We start from the raw sequence: 13,273 nt of genomic DNA on the forward strand, positions 1-13,273 counted from the left end.
TAAAGAAAACACACTGAAGAAGACTCCTTTAAACAATAACCTGATTTTCTTGGCTTCCAAGACCTAGTTTTCTTCACATAAACAAATTTTGACACATATTGAACATAACCCAATGTTCTACCTTTTGGATATTTTTTATTAGCTTTCATCCCAGATGTAAACATCGATTCTGATACAGTTGGTCTTGAATGAATATTGTCAGTATCCTCATGATTATTAAAGTAAACAGGTTGTTCACCTGGAAGATGAAAGTATAATCGTTCAACAGCTGGTTTCTCCCATGAATTGGAAATTTAAATATTCTCCAACATGCTTCTGATGGCGATACATATCTACAATCAAGATATTGTTTAACCTCATCAATATTAACGAGAGCATGTGATGCACCATCATCTGTTGGTTCAATAATAGTCGTTATCCTATCATACCCTTTGTTTATATACTTGAATAAGTACTTGACTGAGGTACTTTGGTTACACTACTCCATATTAATGTGAGCTTGGTACTTGATTAATAGTTAGGAGTTGTAAGGGATAACATAGCGATTGTCAAGAAAGATGTCATTTTTTCAACAATGTTTCTATTATCTCTTCTCATATGAACATGTTTTCCCTCTTCATCAACAATTGTAGATTATTGATTTTTTTTTGGAAAATACCGAGAACACTTACCATCTTTCATACATGGAGAAGACATATTGCAAGAACCACATGGACCATGAATCATATGTGACTTCACCAAGTTGTACAATTCAGAATCATGTTGCTGATTTGGAATCTCAACAGAGATAATTCTATCAATGCATTTGGAGATGAATATTTGTTAGAAGGATGCAAAAATAAGCAACTGCATATGTGCTAAACCTCTCTTATGAAATTCAATGGTGTACATATCTGAAACATTAAATCATAAAGGAATAATAAGTATCCAAAATTACTTATATACTATCATATATGAGATAAAGGTAAATATATTGTCAAATATATACTTACACGTCATTACTTTTCCCATGACATGTCTTTTTCTTTATATCTTGAAGCAACTATTTAAACTTCATTTTGAACACTCTTGTTATTATGTTTGGTCTATCATGTAGCTTCAACCCCAAAGGATTAACAAATCTTAGAATTTCAGGCCAATTAGTATATTAAAGATCCATTTTTTACCAAAAAATAGGATCGACAATCACAAAATGTATGAAAGGCATAATTTTTAACCAAATTTTTTCAGAAAACCTTAAAAGTGGTCATGCAAGAACTACTATGACATTGAAGATCACATTTATTTAAAATGGACAACTACTAGAAAAGCTTAATATGACTAAAGAATGCAGGAATGACTTTGGAGGTATATAGTTAAGAAGAAATGAAAGAGAAAAGAGTTAGGAATTAAGAAAGAAGAATGGAAAGAAATATCATAAGATATGAAAGGGTACGGAAGAAGAAAGAAGAAATAGAAAGAGCTAAGAATTAATTAATAAAGTATTGGGACTTTAGACGTGTGACAATCATGCATGATGGATACACTATGAGTAAACACGTAGCAATGAACTGCTTTTTCCTTTTCTTTTTTATTTAAAAAATATATTTGCTATTACAATTTTAACCCTTAAAAATGTAAGTGTTAAAGTTTAAGGATGTCTATAATGGTAAATACATCAGCTCATTGTATTATTAATAAGATAATATATTATCCTTCAGATACTTATATGTATAAAATATGTATAAAAATTGTAACATTTACTCCCAGTTCACAATACACTTTTAGGCATCCTTCAATGCCTTCTTGTATCTCATTAGTTTAGAGGTTGAACACTTTTTTTGGTACTATCAAGAGTATCTCATCACCTTTTTAGATAAGGAACTAATCCCTTTTGAGATTCGTGGCTGCCCCCAACAAGTGTATGTTATATTGGAAACAAATATTACTATAGCCACTATAAATATCGTGGAAATAAATTACATATGCCACGTTCAAGTTCCATTTTATAGGTTCTATTATTCCAACGATAAGGTTAGTTAGTATAAAGGATAAATTTGGGATGTTCCGAGCTCGTCTCGAGCGTACAAGTAAATTGCACATCCCTCGATCACTCGCCAAGGGCAGGCCAAGCTCACTGCAAATATTATTAATGAATCTGACTCACTATTAATGCATTTTGACTCACCATTAATGTGCCTTTAGCTCGCCATTAATGCACTCACCTGTCATGTCGCCTACAAGTTCCACTTGCTCCCCTACATATCGACAGTAGCAAACCTGTGGGGTGGTCAAGGATAGCTCGACATACTCCTGTGTCCACCAAGTACTGGCCATTGGCCGGACGCCAAATCTGCCACTCCAAACTCTATAAATAGGAGACCCACATAGGAAGTATGAATTAATTCTCATTCCCCTCATTTATTGCTTACATTCATTGTTCTATGCTCTCACTTTTCTCTTATTTACTCTCATTGTCTCTCTAAACTCACTTACTGACTTGATCGCTGGAGAATCTTTTCAGGTACCTCCTCCAACGGGTCTAGGCATCATTTTGACCAAGACTCGTGACTTCCATTACTCAACTGGACACTCAATTCCGACCATATCCGATTAACATAAAAGAACAAAGGTCATAGGTTACCATCTTGCAGAAGTTTCTTTGCCTAGGATAATCATAATACTTATACTTTATCATTCATAATGTTTTAAATTAATGTTGCAACCATGATTATGATTATGGTTATTGTGATTATAGCTATTGTAGTTGTTATTATGTAAATTTTGGTCGTTGCGATGTGAATTATTTTGTGATTAAAAAATACTTTTGAATTTGATACGACCTGATGTGGTCCAATGTGATTTGATGTGGTCTGATGTATTTGGTACGGCCTAAATACAGTGCGATGTGACCGCATTATTGTGATTCAATGACTGCAATTATAATATTGTGATCATATTATATGATGTGATCCGCAATTTGAATTATTTTCATAGGTAAGAATGTGGAAACCTCTTTAAATTTACCGCCCTTCTTTTACCAATGAACTTCTAATTTGATGCCGTCACCGTTCATTAGAAGCCTCCTAAAATTTAATGCCCTTCTTTTACCAATGAACTTCTAAATCTCAATCCAATGTCTCACATCAATAGTTAAGAATTCATTATTGTGATTTAAATATGCAGAAACAACAAACTGCCTGTGTGGGCTGTAATCTCAGTTACGCTATAGTATTTGCCTCCAGCACTTGCCATATTTCAGAATTTTATTAAGGAGGGAAGTTATGAAATAATATCCATTCAAAGCAATTAAGAATTGATGGCGGTTTAAAATAAATAAACTATATAAAAAGGAACCGAAGAAGGTTCTTTTATGTCCTTTCCAAATCCAAAATTCAAGCCAAAGGTCAAACTATTATCTATGGGTCACATGGCTTCCATTACTTTCTTTGGACCACATGTTTCCTAATTATTTTAATAAAGGGAACAAATCAATTTACTTTAAAAGTAAGTTAAAAAATTTACACATCTTAATAATTTATTTTATAAAATTTAATAGTTTACATTTATTTATTAATTGTAATCATTTGATTTTCTTAGAATAAATAGTTAAAATATGAAGTAATTTTTTAAACTTATTCTTAGATGAATCTTTTATATTTAATAAAATATATAGAGTAGGTTCATGCATATTGGGTAGTAGTATCATAGCTATTTCTTTGGAGTGTCATTGCTATTCAGTGTCTTTGCTGAGTTTGTGATATTATTATTCTGCTTGCACCACTTTTGAGGAGAGCCAAAACATGGCATGTGTTTATCAGTTCAGCTTATCTAAAACCCATATGCTTCAGACCCATTATTTGTCATCATCTGAACCATGCATACTTTTGGATTCGCACATTAAGCATACATTAGAAAGAGAGCAGAAAGAGAATAATGAGATGAAATTAGTTATTTGAGAAAAACACTTTTCTCTGCTTTGGTTTATTGAGAAAAAATAAAAAGAGAGAATGGAAAATGCAGTATCCAAAAAATTCCCTTTTTCCTTTCATGCGATGAGAATGAGAAAGACTTAAAGACAAAAACACTTATTTCTATTATTTTTCTTCTTGGCACATCTTTTGTTACACACCATATGTGTCATTCCACTTCATGAGTTGTGATTAGTAAATTAAAATATTTCATAGTTAAACATTAATATACTTTTCTAATCAATCATAAGCTCATAACATATAAAATGGTACAATTTGTAGGACAACAAACGTCCTCCATTTTTCCTATACAATCAAATAATACAAAATACACTTTATTTCTCATCATTTTCTCTCTTGCTCTCTTTATCACATATTTTATCTTCTTACTTTCCTCTCTTTAACAAAATGAAGTATAAATTAAAATAGATGTTGTATTAGATTTAATGAGAGGTTGAATTATTTGGTTGGATCAAATAATGTTATATAATTAATAATTATATATTTATATACAATTGTGTATAAATGATAAATATATATAATTAATAATTACATTTCATTATATTTGAATACATTTCCCACTTTTTGGAACATAATAAAACAAAATATTGGAATAATAATCCTTTTTTTATTTAAGTAATTGTTCATTTCATTTATCGAGTTATTTTAATTTAATCAAGTTTAATACTAGACTAAATTTTTATGGTCTATAGTGGTCAAACTTCTCATTAAGATTATAAATTAATGATGTTTGGATTTTAATTGGAGCAATCATATACATGTTAAAAAATACAATTAATTTTATTAAGATTTATAAATGTAATATATGGTTTTGTATTTTACCTATTAAACTTTATTTTATCTCTTATGGTTTACCTTCCTCATAAAAGTATTACTGAAAAGTAGTCATTTAATACTCTCTTAAAATGATAACTGAATATATATTTTGAAAAATACATTTTCTAGGTTGACAATTAATTTGAAATGGAAGGACTAGGTGTTATTTGACTCCTATTATATATGGTACAATTGCACACATCAATCTTGGGGATTATTGAATAATAGTAGAACATGCCAAAGACAAATAAGTGAATTGAGTTTAACATTGGTCCAACCTCTTAATTTAGGAGAACACATATTCTGATCCATAAAGTGTGTAATTACATGTGTCAATTATTATGTGTCGCACCCCAATTTTTTGTTGCACGACTTATTTAAAGTCGCCACTATATTTTATAGTTAAAAATATAGAAAAATTTTTTACGCCCAATTACCTTGGACTTTTGGATTTTTGATATCTAGGTTCGGAAGTCGGTTACAAGGTAGGGAAGGTATTAGCACCCTACCCACCCGCCTTAGGCGGTACCCTTCACTAAAATATATGACTTTAATATTATTTATTATTATTATTATTATTTATTAAATTATCTGATTAGTTAATTAATTATTAAAAAGAACAAATTTATTTATTTTTATTATTGTGCCTGAAAAGATTGACTTTGATCCTACGTATCCCTATTAAGGAAATCAAACCTTACATAGTTCTTTAGTAGAAAAACGTTTGTTGGTTGGATGTATTTTAATTAAGGAAAATATATTTTTTAGTCAAAAATGTTTATTTTGCATCTTTATTTATTAGTGAAAAAAAGTTTTTATTTGGTTAATTTTTGTCATTCATTTAAATAAGAAAATAGAATTTAATCAATTTTGAGATTTAATCGGTTGAAAAGAAGCGGTGTAGCACGATATTTCGAAGATGATTTGAGAAGAAAGAGGCATCCGAGACGACATTCTCTCCATCTTTGATTAATTCTCAAAATTACTTCATAAGTGAAAGTGCAAAGTGTTAAGGATAGCACTAGCAATGCTTTGCCTATATTTTGATTAAGACAACATTCTATTAAAGCTTGAAGATGGCTCAACAATCAACATGTCTTATGCTTATTTGGTCATATCTAGATTATGATATAAATAGAGTCATTATTCTAAGTAGTATGAGATGTGTGCCGTAGTAAGTGAGTATATGTGAGGTGAACCTAGATGCTAGTCTCTCAAGCCATCTTAATTGTTATATCATATCCATGAGACATATCATTTAATTAATTGTAGGTTCATGCATCAATCATACATGTTATATAGGCATATTAGGCATAACATAATTGCTAGAACATGTATATAAGATGTGCATAACATATGAGAAGCTTACCTTTTGAACCATGTATGTTAATGTGCCAGTTAAAGGATTAACGTGGTGACTTAATCGATTAACTCAACTGCTTTTCTGTTAAATCAGTGTTTCTATTACAACTATTTTCTGTTTCATTCTGTTGCACTGGTTAATCGATTAACGGGTAGTCTTAATCGATTAACAGGTCTCTTAGTTGTTATAATTGATTTCTGTTTTAACCGTTTAACTGTTTGAAACGAATCCAACTGCCAAAACTGCTTACTATAAATAGAGGCAACTTCCATAAAACTATAGCATTACATTCCATTGTATAAGGCTGATTTTAGAGAGTATATTTCATTCTGTTTTTACTACTTTTGCAAGAGAGTTGCATGTGTGAGAAGAGAGTTATCATGCTGAATTGATTTCTGGTTTTGCATATTGTTTTACACTTTTATATGCTCATTCTTATCTTGCTCACATGTTCATGCATTATTTGTAAAGATTGATAGAGATATACTTTGATTTCTGTTTTTGATTAACTCACATGTTCTTGATGGCTTGAGTGATTAGTGAGTGGGTTAGTCTTAAGGTCTTTTACTTGTAATATTTCAAGCATTATTGTGCTTTTAATACCTTGCTGTTTTAATATGTTTTTGTGTATTTCTGGATTGATCTCTTGGTGTCGTACCACCACAGGGATAGAGATTCTTCACCAAGACTAGGAGGTCTTGATTTGAGGACAAGAATCTTGGTTGGGGCTGTTTTGCGAGAAATATTTTCTCAGGCGAAAGGTAGAGTCAAACCAAGGGTTTAGGGGGTCCTAGATTTCAAGAAAGAAGCGTCATATGTTCTTGTAATTGAATTGGTGTGTGTATTCATACGTTTACTCAATATTGTGAAGAAGAAAATCTCCCAAGATCAGAACGGGAGGCTTGGATGTAGATTGCAGTGGACCGCAAACGAACTAGGATAAAAATCCACCTGTGCATGCTTTTCTCTCCCTGAATCTTCTTTACTTTTCTTGTTGTTTCAATCTGAATCTATAGCTGAAATTTTGCATATTTTTTTACTGCCATATGCTTATTAATAGTGCTTAAAAATATATGCTTTATCTCTGTTCAATTGATTTTAAGTAAGTGTGCAATCTACCTCTCTGATCATTCTGTTCTGTGCATGTGTTAATCGATTAAGACTAGGTGTTAATCGATTAACTGGGTTGTTTCCATAAGTTGGGTTTTGGTGCAAGAAGTAGTGATTGATAACAGCTACACCTATTCAACCCCCATTCTAGGTGTACCTAGGCCACTAATACCTAACAAGTGGTATCAGAGCTAGTACGACGTGCTAGCTCAACCGTATCCGCATGATCCTTAGGGAATTTAAATGGGTTCCACCAACCCCTTTGGCGGTGATGGCACATCCATTAACCGTCCTCCCGTATTCAGTGGCGAGGGTTAAGCCTACTGGAAAGTCTGAATGGAGATCTTCATAGAGGCTATTGATTCAGATATTTGGGAATCCGTAATCAGTGGCCCTTTCGTCCCACTTCACTGAGTGGATGGCGAATCGAAAGAAAAGCTCAAAAGCTTATGGACCGATGAGGAGCGCAAAAAGGTCCAATTCAACCTTCGCGCCAAAAATATAATTACCTCGGCCCTATCTTACGATGTATTATTTCGGGTATCTCAATGTCAAAGTGCCAAGGAAATATGGGACACTTTACAAGTGACTCACGAGTGCACTAGCAAGGTCAAGCGTGCTAGGCTAAACGCACTAACACATGAATACGAATTATTTCGTATGCTACCGAGTGAATCGATTGGCGACATGCAAAAGCGATTCACCCACATTATTAATCATCTTATTGCTCTAGATAAAATGTTCACCAGAGAAGAACTCACTAATAAAGTTTTACGCTGTCTTGACAGGAGATGGCAACCTAAAGTGACGGCAATCATGGAGTCCAAGGATTTAGATTCCATGCCTTTGGCATGCCTTTGGTAACACTATTCGGAAAGCTTCAAGAGCATGAGATGGAGCTTGGGCGTCTGGCCATGCATGAGGAGTCTGACCGTAAAAAGAAAGGAATATCTCTTAAAGCCACAACATCACAAACCGATGAAAAGATGGAAAACGACGACTCTGATTCAGACATTGATGAAGAAACGCTAAATCTTCTTATGCGAAAATTTGGAAAGTTCTTAAAGAAGAAAGGAGGATTTAGACGATTTCAAAAGAAAGAATCGCGAGAATCAACTAAGAAAGACATGAATAAGGAGCGCTTCACTTGCCATGAATGTGGTAAGTGGGGTCACATGAAGTTCCAGTGCCCCACTTACTTGAAGAAAGTTGACTCAGAGAAGAGCACTCCCCGGGACTTCAAATCAAAAAAGGCATACATTGTTTGGGATGTACCGGATGAATAAACAACATCAAGCACCTTGGATCAAGAGGAGGCCGCAAAGCTGTGCCTAATGACCATAACAGATGAGGCTTGCAAATCAGGTAGTAAGGATGCTACAGATGAGGCTTGCAAATCAGGTAGTAAGGATGCTACAGATGAGGCTTGCAAATCAGGTAGTAAGGATGCTACAGATGAGGCTTGCAAATCAGGTAGTAAGGATGCTACAGATGAGGCTTGCAAATCAGGTAGTAAGGATGCTACAGATGAGGCTTGCAAATCAGGTAGTAAGGATGCTACAGATGAGGTATATTCTGACACATCATCCTCTTCTTCTGATTCTCTCTCATATGATGTTTTATATGATGCTTATGTTGAGATGCATGAAGAGCTTAAGAAATTAGCAAATATTAGTGCTGATAGAAAAAGAATAATTTTTCTAAATGATCAGAAAATAGTTCAACTGCAAAAAGAATTAGATGAATTAAAATTAGAAAATGAAACTTTAGATCTAATTTTTTCTTGTACTTCATGAGATTGCTCTAAAAATAATTTATGTCTAACAACTACTTGTGAGTCTTGCGAGGACTCGAAAAACGAGAATTTTAAACTAAATTAAAAACTCGCAAAACTTACAAATAGTAAACACCAATTAGATACTTTGCTTAGTAAAACGAGAAACGTTGGTGACGACATTGGATTAGGGTATGTTTCCCCATCCCATAGAAATAGACCACATAGGAGACCTCTAACTCGTCCATATAAAAAGTCTAATAAGAAAAGTAGAGTCCCTACATGTTTCTATTGTGGCACACATGTCGACACCTCTCATTCCTGTTACATCAGGAGATATGTGATACCCAGTGGTGTTTACGCTTGGGTAAGAAAGGGAGATAAGTCCCTCGTCACTAATAGAAAAGGACCCAACATAATTTGGGTACCTGAAACTAGCAGGTGATCTATTTTGCAGGTATGTCTTCGAACACATGGGCAAAACTGGTATCTTGATAACAGTTGTTCGAGACATATGACTGGAGACAAGTCAAAATTCCTAGACTTGCCATTAAAAGAAAAAGGTTTCGTCACCTATGGAGACAACAACAAAGGAAGAATCTTAGGCACTGAGAAGATTGGCAACTCAACTCACGCCATAATCGAGAACTTTCTATACGTATAAGGTTTGGAACATGATCTGTTGAGCATATGCCAACTATGCGACAAAGGTAACCGCGTATGATTTGATTTTAATTGTTGTATCATTCGTGATGTATTATTTAATAAAGTTAAATTTGTCGGATATCGTGTAAATAATATTTATATGGTTAATCTGGAGGATGTCACTTCCCTTTTTTCAAAATGTTTTATTTCAAAAGAAGATGACATATGACTTTGGCATAGACGTGTCGCTCACATTCATGTGAAGCATTTAGAAAAATTATCTAAAAATAATTTGGTAATCGGTCTTCCAAAAATCGATTTTAAAACTCAGGATTCTTGTGACATGTGTCAAAAATGTAAACAAGTAAAGAATTCCTTTAATAAAAAGAATGCGATATCCACTACTAGACCTTTGGAGCTTCTCCATATGGACTTGTTTGGATCGTCGCAAATTATGAGTTTTGGTGGAAGTTATTACGCTTTGGTAATTGTTGATGATTTTTCTATATTCCCATGTCCCTTGTTTTTAGCATGAAAGAGCGATGCTTATAAGTCTTTTAAATGTCTAGCCAAACAAATCCAAAACTAGTCTAACCTAAAAATTATTTACATACGATCCGACCATGGCGAAGAATTTGAAAATCATAAATTTAATAAGTTTTGTAATAAGCATGGCATCATGCATCAGTTCTCAGCTCCTCACACCACTCAACAAAATAGAGTTGTTGAGAGCAAAAATAGAGTTCTAGAGGAACTCGCGAGGACCATGGTAAATGAGAGCAAAGCTCTAAAATATTTCTTGGCTGATGCAGTTCACACAGCCTGTTATGCAATTAATCGAATACTACATAGACCTAATTTTTCGAAAACACTTTATGAAATTCTTAAAGGTCGAAAACCGAATATTTCTTATCTTCATGCATTCGGGTGCAAGTGTTTTATTTTAAATAATGGAAAAAGATCTTTAGGAAAATTTCACTCGAAAGCTGATGAGGGCATATTCTTAGGGTATTTATTATATAGTAAGGCATTTCATGTGTTCAATAAATATACCATGCAAGTAGAAGAGTCTATTCATGTTCATTTTCACGAATCTTCTCCAAAAGAGAAGAGAAAGGTCTTTTTTGATGACATTTCATGTACACTAGAAGAAGTGCAATCCAAGGACATGAATCAAATCCAACAAGAAGATGCTGAGCAAATAGTAGAAGAAGAACATCAGGACATGCCTATTGCGTGGAAAACTAAAAAGGACCATCCACTCGATAAGGTGTTAGGTGATATATCTACGGGGGTGGTAACTCGTAGTTCTTTACGTAATTTCTGTAATTTTGTGGTATTTGTATCTCAAATAGAGCCAAAGACCATCGATGAAGTCATCGAGGATGTGCACTGGGGTATAGCTATGCAAGCAGAGCTAAATCAGTTTGAGCGAAATAATGTGTGGGACTTGGTCCCCAAACCAAAAGATCATCCTATGATTGGCACCAAATGAGTCTTTCTTAATAAGCTAGATGAATCTAGCTTAATAATAAGAAATAAGGTTCGCTTAGTGGCCAAAGGCTACAACCAGGAGGAGGGCATTGATTATGATGAGACCTACGCTCCTATAGCCAGACTTGAGGCCATTCGGATGCTCTTGTCTTTTGCATCAATCATGAATTTTAAACTTTTCCAAATGGATGTTAAAATTGCATTTTTAAATGGTTATATTGAAGAAGAGGTGTACGTAGACCAACCACCAGGGTTTGAAAACTTCAAATACCCGAACCATGTGTATAAACTCAAGAAGGCCCTCTATATCCTAAAACAGGCTCCCAGAGCCTGGTACGATAGATTGAGTTCGTTCCTACTTGAAAAAGGATTCGAAAAAGGCTTGGTCGATACCACTCTCTTTATCCGTAGATTAGATAATCATGTTATACTTGTACAAATATATGTTGATGTTATTATCTTCGGATCTACTAATGACATCCTTTGTAAGGAATTTTCTGAGCTAATGCAGGGGGAGTTTGAGATGTCGATGATGGGTGAGCTGACTTTCTTATTTGGGCTTCAAATTAAAAAAAATGGAAAGTGACATCTTCATTCATCAATCGAATTAATGAAAAGAATTATTAAAGAAGTTCGATATGGAGCAATATAAAGATGCATCTACACCTATGGCATCCGCATGTTATCTTGACAAAGATGAAAAGGGAAAAGCGATTGAGGTAACTAAATATCGTGGGATTATCAGCTCCTTATTGTACTTAACTGCTAGCCACCCCGATATTATGTTTAGCGTTTGTATGTGTGCTAGATTTCAAGCTTTGCCAAAATAATTACATTACATTGTTGTAAAACGTATCATGACATATTTAAAAGGAACTATAAATATAGGATTATGGTATCATAGGAATGCCTCCTTATCCTTGGTAGGTGACTCTGATTCTGACTTCGCTAGATGTAAGTTGGATCGAAAAAGCACTAGTTGGACTTGTCAACTATTAGGCAGTTCCTTAGTTGCATGGCATAGCAAAAAGCAAGCATGCGTTGCTTTGTCCATCGCTGAAGCGGAATACATTGCCGCTGGCGTGTGTTGCGCTCAAATCCTTTGGATAAAGCAGCAACTTAAGGACTTTGGGCTCATATTAGAAAAGATCCCTATTAAATGTGATAACACAAATGCCATTAACCTTTCCAAGAATCCCGTCTTGCATTCTAGAACCAAGCATATTGAAATAAGGCATCATTTTTTGCGTGATCATGTTCAAAAAGGTGATTGTGTATTAGAATTTGTTGAAACATCTAAGAAATTAGTAGATATTTTCACCAAGCCCCTCTTACGAGATACTTTCTATGTTCTTCAAAGAGAACTAGAAATCTTTGATGAAAAATATCTTGATTGAGCTTATGTAATTGCCTTGCATGACTTATTTGCCTTGTATGATCCATGGTTCTATGTATAAAAGTCTTATATATATATATATGTGTGATTGCTTAAAATTGATTTAATAAATAATTTGAAATCCATGCTCTTAAAAACATCCAAAACGATGTATCTGATGCATTCAATCGATTAAGACCATAAGATAATCGATTACCTGGGCAAACTTTTTAAAAACCTGCCATTTTTAACTCCGGTTAATCGATTAAGCAATGTTGTTAATCGATTAACGACATCAGTATATCAGAAACACAAGCGTTTTTGGACATTTTTCAAAACCTCATTCATCCCCTTTTCTCTCAAATCTCAGAGGAACAAGTCCAACATCATCCCTAAGCTCTAACCTAGCCCAAACCGAATCACCCCACTCCATTTCCACTCCATAAACTAGTTTCTCCAATTTCCAAGAAATTCGTTTTCCCCAAATTGAAAACCCTACACTAGGTTTCCCTCAATCCCTCCATTAAACCTTCATCACGGTTCAGTTTCAATAACAATGGAGAGAGGACGTGCTAAGAGAATCAAGACAACTGCTCAATACCCACCGTGTGCCCCAAAAGTCGTGCCATCTCAACAAGCAAGGCAGGACTGTGGGGACCCGTACTATTCACTGATTCTGCAAGAAACCCGGTTGCTCAAATTTCAGTGGAGGAAACCAACATACA

This window comes from Lupinus angustifolius, chromosome LG04 (assembly GCF_001865875.1).
Source record: "Lupinus angustifolius cultivar Tanjil chromosome LG04, LupAngTanjil_v1.0, whole genome shotgun sequence".
Lineage (NCBI taxonomy): Eukaryota > Viridiplantae > Streptophyta > Magnoliopsida > Fabales > Fabaceae > Lupinus > Lupinus angustifolius.